This window comes from Tachyglossus aculeatus, chromosome 21, assembly GCF_015852505.1.
Source record: "Tachyglossus aculeatus isolate mTacAcu1 chromosome 21, mTacAcu1.pri, whole genome shotgun sequence".
NCBI classification, from domain to species: domain Eukaryota; kingdom Metazoa; phylum Chordata; class Mammalia; order Monotremata; family Tachyglossidae; genus Tachyglossus; species Tachyglossus aculeatus.
The window spans coordinates 26,849,755-26,862,440 of NC_052086.1; positions in this window are offsets into that span (position 1 = coordinate 26,849,755).

The window sequence follows — 12,686 nt, forward strand, 5'->3', positions numbered from 1 at the left end:
ATAAATACAATTGAATGAATGAGAAGCAGCGTGGCTCAGTGGAAAGAGCATGGGCTTGGGAGCCAGAGGTCATGGGTTCTAATCCTGGCTCCACCACTTTTCAGGTGTGTGACTTTGGGCAGTGTGGTGCAGTGGAAAGAGCACAGGCTTTGGAGTCAGAGGTCATGGGTTCAAATCCCAGAACAGTCAACTCTGTGACTTTGGACAAGTCACTTAAATTCTCTGGGCCTCAGTTACCTCATCTGTAAAATGGGGATTAAAACTGTGAGCCCCCCGTGGGACAACCCGATCACCTTGTAACCTCCCCAGTGCTTAGAACAGTGCTTTGCACATTGTAAGCACTTAAATACCATTATTATTATTAACTTCTCTGTGGCTCAATTTCCTCATCTGTAAAATGGGGATTAAGACTGTGAGCCCCACGTGGGACAACCTTGTTTACTAGAGAAGCAGTGGGGCTTAATGGAAAGAACACAGGTTTGGGAGTCAGAGGTCATGGGTTCTAGTCCCAGCTCTGCCGCTTGTCAGCTGTGTGACCTTGGGCAAGTCACTTCAATCAATCATATTTATTGAGCGCTTACTGTGTGCAGAGCACTGTACTAAGTGCTTGGGAAGTACAAGTTGGCAACATATAGCGGAAGTCCCTACCCAACAATGGGCTCACATAGTCTTAACTTCTCTGGGCCTCAGTGACCTCATCTGTAAAATGGGGATGAAGACTGTGAGCCCCACATGGCACAACCTGATTACCTTGTACCTCCCCCAGCACTTAGAACAGTGCTTGGCACATAGTAAGCGCTTAACAAATGTCAACATTACTATTATTATTATAATATCCTCCCCAGTGCTTAGAACAGTGCTTGGCGCATAGTAAGTGCTTAACCAATACCAACATTATTATTATCTTTCTAACTCCCTCAGGAGAAAGGAAGAGGAGCTTCAGTCCCTCCCTCTACCTCCTGCCCCATTCCACCCCACGTTCCTAGTCACCAAAATTGTCCCCACTGTTGGGTAGGGACTGTCTCTATATGTTGCTAACTTGTACTTCCCAAGCGCTTAGTACAGTGCTCTGCACACAGTAAGTGCTCAATAAATACGATTGATTGATTGATCCATGTGCCAGGAGCTGAGCATATCAGGTCTGGGGCTTGGACACCACTTAGAGAGGGGTTTGAACCCAGCCAGCTCAGCCCCAGCAGCCCATTATCACCAACTTTAACAAGCCCACGGTTGACTGAGCTAGTTAAGCATCATGGGATACAGCCTTACACAGATTTGAGCCCTGGAGTCAGTGTGGCTACTGATTAAAACCCCTCAGGGACAGGAGGAAGGCTGAGAACAGGGGAATTGTGTAAAAAAACTTCCAGGGGGCTCAGGAGGAGGGTGTGGTATTTAGCCAAGTCACCCAAGCAAAGCCAGAGCTCCTCGCATCCCAAGCCCTCTATGTAGGGGAAGGGGAGGGAGAAAAAAAAAACAAAAAGAAGAAAATTTAAGAGGCCAAAGATAGTTTGCCTTGGGCCTGTAGAGATTTTTTTGTTGGGGAGAAGTGGGAATTGGTGGGGAGGGGTAAGGCTATGGGAAAGGAGAAGAAAAGTAATTGCAGTAAAAATTTATAGATCTAAGGAGAAGTCTCAACTTTCAAGCAGACTTACGAGGGCTTCTCCTTGGAATTTAATTCACTGCCAAAGAACTCCCTGCAGCTCTTTTTAATATGCCCTGCCTGGCAAACACAAATGCGCTTGCTTTGGGATAAGGTAATTTTTTTTTTCCTAAGAAGTAGGGTGAGCTGAATGTTGGGTGATAACTTAGATTTCCTGAGGTCAGAGACCAGAGGTGACCCAGAGGGGCTGCTGGAGAGAAAACTACTTCAAAGTGAAAGAGTGATTGCGGAGAGCACAAGGGAGATATTGGAGATGGGAGCCAATGGAGATGGAAAAGACTCACTCTCTCTCTCTCTCTCTCCTATAGAAAGCTTATCTTCCCCTTGGAAGTGAAATGACCTGCCTATGCTTAGGTTGGTAAGATACATCCATAGCTCATTTGTCATTTTTCAACATAAATAGGAAGGACAAAAGCCAAACCTGCCACTGCAAATGAGTTTTTTGTCCATTTCCTTTTTATTCTGCCCCGCTCACTGATCACCAACAACTCTCTTTTTCATTCATTCATTCAATTGTATTTATTGAGCACTTACTGTGTGCAGAGCACTGTACTAAGCGCTTGGGAAGTACAAGTTGGCAAAATTGTACTTCCCAAGCGCTTAGTACAGTGCTCTGCACACAGTAAGTGCTCAATAAATGCGATTGATTGAATGAATGAATGAATATAGAGCCAGTCCCTACCCAACAACGGGCTCACAGCGCAGAAGGGGGAGACAGACAACAAAACAAAACATGTAGACAAGTATCAAAATTGTCAGAACAAATAGAATTAAAGCTAGATGCACATCATTAACAAAATAAATAGAATAGTAAATATGTACAAGTAAAATAAGTAGAGTAATAAATCTACAAATATATAAAAGTGCTGTGGGGAGGGGAAGGAGGTAGGGCAGGGGGGATGGGGAGGAGGAGAGAAAAAAGGGGGCTCAGTCTGGGAAGGCCTCCTGGAGGAGGTGAGCTCTCAGTAGGGCTTTGAAGGGAGGAAGAGAGCTACCTTGGCGGAAGTGCGGAGGGAGGCCGTTCCAGGCCAGGGGAAGGACGTGGGCTGTGGGTCGACGGCGGGACAGGTGAGAACGGGGTATAGTGAGGAGGTTAGCAGCAGAGGAGCAGAGGGTGCAGGCTGGGCTGTAGGAGGAGAGAAGGAAGGTGAGGTAGGAGTGGGGCGAAGTGATGCAGAGCCTTGAAGCCGAGAGTTACGAGTTTTTTTCCCTTGTGTTATTTCTGTTTGAAGCCACAGATGAAACATACTCCATCCAACGAGAGACTTGGGCCCCGGAGTGTGTGGAGGGGATGCTGCTCTCTCCGTCTGCCATTCCAGTGGCTTGCCGAGGCCAGGGGTGAGTGAACAAAGGCTAGGCTCTAAGACTTTGACCACAGGGAACTGAGCGACGTGGGCCTGGCTTGGTGCAGGTTACGGGTGGGGAGGGAATATATCTGTTATACTGAACTCTCAGAAGGGCTTAGTACAATACTCTGCACACAGTAAGCACTCAAATAGGATTGACTGGCTGACTGCAGTTCCCAGTGCTGGGAACCAGTTTACTGGCCTGTAGTCGTCTTCCGCTCCTCCTTCCTCCCTCACCGTCCCTTACCAGCTCCAGAAAGAGAAGGTCCCCCCTACACACTGAACATGACCTGCCTCTTTGCTGAGTGATGAAATGACCCCTGACCCCATGCTAAAGACACATCGAGGGAGCACATCTTTGTTGGTGGCACCTGGGACTTTGCCCTATGTGTTTGCAGATGATGCAGCATGGACTAGTGGAAAGAGCACAGTCCTGGGAGTCAGAAGACCCGGATTCTAATCCCGACTCTACCACTTGTCTGCTATGTGATCTTGGGTAAGTCATTTCACTTATCTGGGGATTAAGAAAGCAACCCCACGTGGGTCTCGGACTGTATCCAGCCTGACTAGCTTGTATCTACCCTGGTGTTTAATGCAGTTCCTGGTACATAGGGGAGCAGCATGGCATAGTGGATAGAGCATGGGCCTCGGAGTCAGAAGGTGCTAAATTCTAATCCCAGATCTGCCACTTGTCTGCGGTGTGACCTTAGGCAAGTCACTTCACTTCTCTGTGCCTCAGTTACTTCATCTGCAAAATGGGGAATAAGACTGTGAGCCCTATGCGGGACAGGGACTGTATCCAACCCGATTTGCTTATATCCACCCCAGCACTTAGTAAGCCCTTAACAAATGCCATTATTATTATTACATAGTAAATACTTAATAAATACCATTTTACCTAACTTTCTTTCAAGGTACAAGCTGGCTGTTGCTCTGCTCACTAAAGCAAGGAGGTGGTCAGTGTCCAGAGATGGTAATGGTCACCATGGGGTGCTCCTTTCTCCCTCTGCCTTACAATCAATCAATCGATCATATTTATTGAGTGCTTACTGTGTGCAGAACACTGTACTAAGCACTTGGTACAGTAATAATAATGGCATTTATTAAGCACTTACTATGTGTAAAGCACTGTTCTAAGCACTGGGGAGGTTACGAGGTGATCAGGTTGTCCCACAGGGGGCTCACAGTCTTCATCCCTATTTTCCAGATGAGGTTATTGAGGCCCAGATAAGTTAAGTGACTTGCCCAAAGTCACACCGCTGACAATTGGCGGAGCAGGGATTAGAACCCATGACCTCTGACTCCCAAGCCCGGGCTCTTTCCACTGAGCCAAGCTGCTTCTCATACAACATAACAGAGCAAGCACTTAGTACAGTGCTCTGCACACAGTAAGCACTCAATAAATACAATTGAATGAATAACAGAGTACAACATAACAGAGTTGGTAGACAAGTTTGCTGCCCATAACGAGCTTAAAACTGTGAGACCCATACAGGACAGAGACCGTGTCCTGCCAGATGATCCTATATCTGTCGTATCACTTCTGGGAAACCTTCCGACAACCCCAGATCTCCCCACCCTCTCCTCCCTTCCTTCTACGTGGTCTATGCACTTAGAAGTTTATACCCTAAAGTACTTTGCTATTTACCTCACCCCCATAGCTTCCCCTACCTGTAATTTTATGTTAATGTCTGTCTCCCTCAATAGATTGTAAACTCTTTATTCATTCATTCATTCATTCAATCGTATTTATTGAGTGCTTACTGTGTGCAGAGCACTGTACTAAGCACTTGGAAAGTCCAAGTTGGCAACATATAGAGACGGTCTCTACCCAACAGCAGGCTCACAGTCTAGAAGGGGGAGACAGACAACAAAACAAAACATATTAACAAAATAAAATAAATACAATAAGTATGTATAAGTAAAATAAATAAATAGAGTTTACCGGCAGAGACTCCCTACTAGCTCTATTGTACTTACTCAAGTGCTGGTGCAGTGCTCTGCACAAAGTAAGCACTTGATAAATACCATTGATTGATTGCTTGATTACCACAGAATAAGTGCTTAACAAATACCACAATTGCTATTATTACTGAAGCTTATTTTCTTTATTTCTGGTTTTGATGGCTCATTCTGATTTAACTTGTGAACTTTAGCAGGGCATTTTCAGCAAAAGGTTTCAAATTCCAGCGGCTGACCACGAGCCCAGCATGACCCAGCGGAAAATCACCACAGCTTTGCCCCAAACAGGAAAATTGGCCTTGGATTAAAAACTAAAATCCCCAGAGCAAAACTAGCCCCCATCCCTGCCCCCCAGGGATCATTTGGAGGAGTTCAATTGCAAATCTCTGACTTGAGAATTTCGTTTGAAGACTTAGAACAGTTCACTCATCTGGAGAAATTAGGATGAAGCAAGCAGCCCAGGGCCTTAATGGGCTGCTCTGGTTCAATCAATCAATCAATCGTATTTATTGAGCGCTTACTGTGTGCAGAGCACTGTACTAAGCGCTTGGGAAGTACAACTTGGCAACATATAGAGACAGTCCCTACCCAAGAGTGGGCTCACAGTCTAGAAGGGGGAGACAGAGAACAAAACCAAACATATTAACAAAATAAAATAAATAGAATAGATATGTACAAGTAAAATAAATAAATAAATAGAGTAATAAATATGTACAAACATATACATATATACAGGTGCTGGGGGATGGGAAGGAGGTAAGAGGAGGTTCAAAAATTATTGTGATATTTTTAAGCACTTATGTGCTAAGTATCGTGCAAAGCTTTGGGGTGGATACAATGCAATCAAATTGAACTCAATCCCTCTCTTACATGTGACTCAAAGGAGGAGGGAGAGCAGGTATTTAAGCCTCACTTTACTCAAGAGGAAACTGAGGCACAGAAAAATTATCTGATTTATCCAAGGTCACGCAGTGGGAAAAGGGTAGGGCCAGGATTAAAAACAGGTGCCTGCTCTTTCTTCTAGGACATGCTGCTTTCTTATTTGGAACTCAGAGCAAGCAAGGAGCTGCTTGGAAACAATTTATGCCTGCCTGTTTTCTCCACTAGATTATAATCTCAATCAGTCTTATTTATTAAGAGCTTACTGTGTGCAGATCACTGTACTAAGTGCTTGGGAGAACACAGTATCCTATCCATCCCACCTTCACAACATCGCTAAAATTCGCTCTTTCCTCTCCATCCAAACTGCTACCACATTAATACAGTCACTCATCCTATCCCACCTAGATTACTGCATTAGCCTCCTTGCTGATATCCCGACTTCTTGCCTTTCCTCACTCCAGTCCATACGTCACTTGGCTGCCCGGATAATTTTTCTACAGAAACGTTCAGGACATGTCACTCCCCTCCTCAAAAATCTCCAGTGGTTGCCCATCCACCCCCATATCGAACAAAAACTCCTCACCCTTGACTATAAGGCACTCCATCATTTTGACCTCACCCTCCACACCTCGTTTCTCTCCTTCTACAACCCAGCCAGAATACTTCGCTCCTCTGGTACTAACCTTCTCACTGTGCCTCACCCTTGCCTGTCTCACTGCAGACCCCTGGCAGACCCCTCCTTCCTCACATCTGCCAGACAATTACTTTCCTCCCCCTTTCAAAGCCTTATTGAAGTCACATCTCCTCCAAGAGGCCTTCCCAGATTAAGCCCCACTCTCCTACTACCTTCTGCATCGCTCTGCCTTGCTCTGTTTGCTCTTCCCCCTTCTCCCAGGCCCATAGCATTTATTCATTCATTCATTCAATCGTACTTATTGAGCGCTTACTGTGTGCAGAGCAGTGTACTAAGTACTTGGAAAGTACAATTCGGCAACAAATAGAGAAAATCCCTACCCGATGGCTCACAGTCTAGGAGGGGGGGAGACAGAAAACAAAACAAGTGGATAGGCATCAATAGCATCAATGTAAATAAATAGAATTATAGATATATACACAATATTAATAAAAGAAATAGAATAATAAATATGTAAATAAATACACAAGTGCTGGGGGGGGGGGAGAGCAGAGGGAGAGGGTAGGGGTGACGGGGAGAGAAGGAGAAGCAGAGGAAAAGGGGGGCTCAGTCTATATCTGTAATTTTATTCATTTGTATTGCTCTGTTTATTAGTATTGATGTCTGTCTTCCCCCCCACCCCCCCCAGACTGTGAGCTCATTGTGGACAGGGATTGTCTCTCTTCGTTGTTGTATTGTACTTTACCAGGCACTTAGTACAGTGATTTGCACACAGTAAGTGCTTAATAAATACAATTGAATGAATGAATGAATGTAACAGACACATTCCCTGCCCACAACAAGCTTACAGTCTAGAGGGAGAGACAGACATTAATATGAATAAATTATAAATATGTACATTAGTGCTGTGGGGCTGGGAGGGAAGGATGAATAAAGGAAGCAGATTAGGGTGATGCAGAAGGGAGTGGAAGAAAAGGTAAAAAGGGCTTAGGGAAGGCCTCTTGGAGGAGAAGTGCCTTCAGTAAGGCTTTGAAGACAGGGGAGCGTAATTATCTGTCAGTTATGAGGAGGGAGGGCATTCCAGGACAGAGGCAGGACGTGGGGGAGAGGTCAGTGGCGAGATAGACGAGATCGAGGTACAGTGAGAAGGTTAGCATTAGAGGAGCGAAGTATGTGGACTGGGTTGTAGTAGAAGAGTAGTTTGGATGGAGAGGAAAGGGAGGATTTTCACAATGTTGTGAAGGTTGAACTGACAGGATTTAGTGATAGACTGAATATGTGGGTTGAATGAGAGAGAGTAGTCAAGGATAATGCCAAGGTTACGGGCTTGTGAGGCAGGAAGCATGGTGGTACTGTCTACAGTGATGGGGAAGGACAGGGTTTGTGTGGGGAGATGAGTCCTGTTTTTGACATATTAAGTCCTCCTTGAGGGCAGCAAAGGTGCTTGATTTCTACTGAATTTTTCCAATGTCTTAGTTCAGTGCTGTGTCCACATTAGGCTTTCAATAAGAATGAGGGAGTGAACAAGCAGCAGTTGGAGAGATAAATTGCTCTCCACACTCCCAGCCATGCATCCCCTGGCCAGCATGGCTGTAATGTTGGCAACCCCACACCTCATCTATAACCCAAACTCATCTATGGCCCAAACTCAATATCAAGTGCAAATGGCAAAGCAAGATAGATCACAAAGTTCTGGGCTGTAGTCATTCTTCTAGAACCAAAGCTTACCTTAACTGCTCCACTGGGTGGGATTCATGGAATGAATGAGTGACAGACATCTGGAGACCCAAACTGTAGCTGTGTGGAGAACTGAAGTCAGGAAACTGAAGACAAGGAGACGGTTTAAGGAGATGGTCAAATGAACACTCACACAGTATTGTAACCCGGCTGAAAAATGGGAATCAATGCTTTTCTGTGGATGCATAGGTGTCTCCTTTCAATTCTATAAGTGTTTGATAAATAATAATAATAATGATGGCATTTGTTAAGCGCTTACTATGTGCAAAGCACTGTTCTAAGTGCTGGGGAGGATACAAAGTGATCAGATTGTCCCACGTGGGGCTCACAGTCTTCATCCCTCATTTTACAGATGAGGTAATTGAGGCCCAGAGAAGTGATGTGACTTGCCCATAGTCATACAGCTGACAGGTGGCGGAGCTGGGATTTGAACCCATGACCTCTGACTCCAAAGCCTGTGCTCTTTCCACTGAGCCACGCTGATTCCTTTGACGACAAGGAAAGAACATGGGCCTGAGAGTTGGAGTTCCTGGGTTCTAATCCCCGGTCTGCTTTTTGCCAGCTGTGTGACCTCAGGCAAAGTCATTGAACTTCTCCCATCTGTAAATTGGTGATTAAATACCTATTCCTCTCCTGTTTAGATTGAGGACCACATGAGAAACAGGGACCATGTAAATTCAACATATTCTGTATCTACCCCAGCACTTAGTATAGTGCTTAGCATTAATAAGCTTTTTAACACATTAATATTACTATCATTAATGATAATTATAGTAATAAAAATTATTGTTACTATTAAGGGAAGAGGAAGGCAGGGCCAGCTGTCCTGCCCTCCCACATTCTGTTTAGTCTTATTTCCCCAACAGTTCCCTGCAGGCAGGCTCTAATAATAATAATGATGGCATTTGTTAAGCATATACTATGTGCAAAGCACTGTTCTAAGCACTGGGGGGATATAAGGTGATCAGGTTGTCCCATGTGGGGCTCACAGTCTTAATCCTCATTTTACAGATGAGGTAACTGAGGCTCAGAGAAGCTAAGTGACTTGCCCAAGGTCACACAGCAGACATGTGGCAGAGCTGGGATTAGAACCCACGACTTCTGACTCCCAAGCCCGGGCTCTTTCCACCAAGCCATGTTGCTTCTCTCAAGACTGTAAGCTTCCTGTGGGCAGGGAACAGGTCTACCAACTCTCCCCACTTCAGTCTATACTTCACACTGCTGCCCGGATCATCTCTGTGTGGAAACACTCTGGGCATGTTACTCCCCTCCTCAAAAATCTCCAGTGGCTGCCAGTCAACCTACGCATCAAGCAAAAACTCCTCACTCTCGGCTTCAAGGCTCTCCTTCACCTTGCCCCCTCCTACCTCACCTCCCTTCTCTCCTTCTCCAGCCCAGCCCACACCCTCCGCTTCTCTGCCGCTAACCTCCTCACTGTACCTCATTCTCGCCTGTCCCCCCGTCGACCCCCCAGCCCACGTCCTTCCCCTGGCCTGGAATGCCCTCCCTCTGCACATCTGCCAAGCTAGCTCTCTTCCTCTCTTCAAAGCCCTACTGAGAGCTCACCTCCTCCAGGAGGCCTTCCCAGACTGAGCCCCCTTTTTCCTCTCCTCCTCCCCATCCCCTTGACCCTACCTCCTTCCCCTCCCCACAGCACCTGTATATATGTTTGTACAGATTTATTACTCTATTTTACTTGTACATATTTACTATTCTATTCATTTCATTAATGATGTGCATCTAGCTTTATTTCTATTTATTCTGATGACTTGACAACTGTCCACATATTTTGTTTTGTTGTCTGTCTCCCCCTTCTAGACTGTGTGCCCGTTGTTGGGTAGGGACCGTCTATATATGTTGCCAACTTGTACTTCCCAAGCGCTTAGTACAGTGCTCTGCACACAGTAAGCGCTCAATAAATACAATTGAATGAATGAATGAACTCAGATTGCTTTATTGTACTCTCTCAAACAGTACAGTGCTCGGAACACAGTACGTGCTTAATAAATATGATTGATTGATTGATGAGGCAGGAGTCTCACTGTGGCCACCTGCTCAACCTCTACCCATCAAAACTTTTTCCCAGAGATTGTCTCTCATCTCTTTGCCCTCACCCTCCCTGTGCATCCATGCTGACCAGAGTAGAGAGTCAGAGTGGGAGGGAGCGAGATAACCAGACCCTCCATCGTGGAGAGTAGATTAATCAGCCAATCAATTAATCATACTTATTGAGCACTTACTGTGTGCGGAACACAGTAGTACTATTACTACTAATAATAATAATAATGATGATGGCATTTATTAAGCACTTACTATGTGCAAAGCACTGTTCTAAGCACTGGGGAGGTTACAAGGTGATCAGGTTGTCCCATGGGAGGCTCACAGTTTTTAATCCCCATTTTGCAGATGAGGTAACTGAGGCACAGAGAAGTTAAGTGACTTGCCCAGTCACACAGCTGACAATTGGCGGAGCTGGGATTTGAACCCATGACCTCTGACTCCAAAGCCCATGCTCTTTCCACTGAGCCATGCAGCTTAGTGTAATATAACAGAGTGGGCAGACATGTTCCTCACCCACAATGAGCTTATGGTCTAGAGTGGATGAACCTAGAAGTTTAGGATCATCAGGGAAGAGGAGCTCTGGGTCACTCAGTCCAGCCCACCTCTGTACCCACTTTCTCCGGCAGACACACCTCTGGGAAAAAGGGGTCTCCGGGGAAGACGATGCCACATAAAGGGTCATCTTCCATCCCAGGTTGGCCAAGCCCAAGAATGTCCACCTGCGCTGAGCAGCAACCCTCCTCCCGGAGTCATGTAGGGTGGCAGATTTTGGGATATTTAAGCTGCACAATGCAGGCAATCCCCCTGTGCCTTACCCTCTCTCTGTTACCTTTCCCAGCCCCTGAGCCAGATCGCCTGACAGCCAGAGGATGGCTAAGCCTCTCACCCAGTGGCCTTAGCCTGGAAGCAGCTGTGTGACTTTGGGCAAGTCACTTCACTTCTCTGGGCCTCAGTTACCTTATTTGTAAAATGGGGATTAAGACTGTGAGCCCCATGTGGGACAACCTGATTACCTTGTACGCCCCCCCAAGCACTTAGAACAGTGCTTGGCACATAGTAAGTGCTTAACAAATGCCATCATCACCATCATCATCATGGCCGTAATGACCATGCTCTGGGCAGTTTGACCTGCCTGGGACTCATCTTGTTTGCGGTGGGTAGGTGGCTGGGTGGGCTTGGAGTAACCAGATCTTGGGGCTCCGCTTCCCAAGACAGCAGGACCCAACTGTGGAAGAAAAACTTTACAGACTCTGCATTGTGTTCAGAAAAAGGTATGTCAGAAACAAATTTTATTTCTACTAGCGCTTCATCCGGCACTAATAGAGAGAGGCATTGAGCGGCAGAGATTCCCCTGCTAGTCAAGGCCAGCTCAACTTCAAGCAATACAGAGCTTCTTTATATACCATTAGTACAGCATTCATAATGATCAGAACAATACCATAGGAGAAATACTGTAGGATAGAAAACAGTGAGTCCCTGGGGCGTTTTCTGTTTAGTCCTGGACCGCCTTTGATAAGGTGATAAGTAGGACCAGGGACTTGATTGGGCTTGATTGAGATCGAGCTTGGCTACCCATCAGGCACATCCAAAGTGGTCAAGAGGGCCTAGGCAGAGGGAAAGTTCAGAGAGAAAGATGGACAAATACAGAACCTTGACCACTGTGCTTCCACACAACCAACCACGCAATAAATACCATTGATTAATTGATTCTGGAAGAACCGATTTAGAATCTGCCTCCCCAGGTGGGTTCTCCTTCCTGTCTTTCTGTTTCCTTCAGGAGCTTTTAACTCTAGCTGTGAACTCAGTTCCTCTCCATGTTCCTGGGGCTCCCACTGGCCTCTCACACCCTTCCTTGGAGGATGTGATGCTGTAGGATGGGGGCAAGGTGCTGTGGCTGGGCTGGGCCCCTCTCCTAAAGGGTGATTCCCCAGGGGGTCTTTGCAACACTTGTATTTCCTTTCAGGAGAGTTCCTTCTGATTTCATGCTTTCTGTAAATTCATTCATTCATTCATTCAATTGTATGCAGAGCACTGTACTAAGTGCTTGGGAAGTACAAATTGGCAACATATAGAGACGGTCCCTACCCAACAACGGGCTCACAGTCTAAAAGGGGGAGGCAGAGAACAAAACAAAACACATTAATAAAATAAACAGAATAAATATGTACAAATAAAATAAATAGAGTAATAAATACGTACAAACATATATACATATATACAGGTGCTGTGGGGAGGGGAAAGAGGTAAGGCGGGGGTGAGGGGGAGGAGGAGAGAGGAAGGAGGGGGCTCAGTCTGGGAAGGCCTCCTGGAGGAGGTGAGCACTCAGTAGGGGCTTGAAGGGAGGAAGAGAGCTAGCTTAGTGGGTGTGCGGAGGGAGGGCATTCCAGGCCAAGGGGAGGACGTG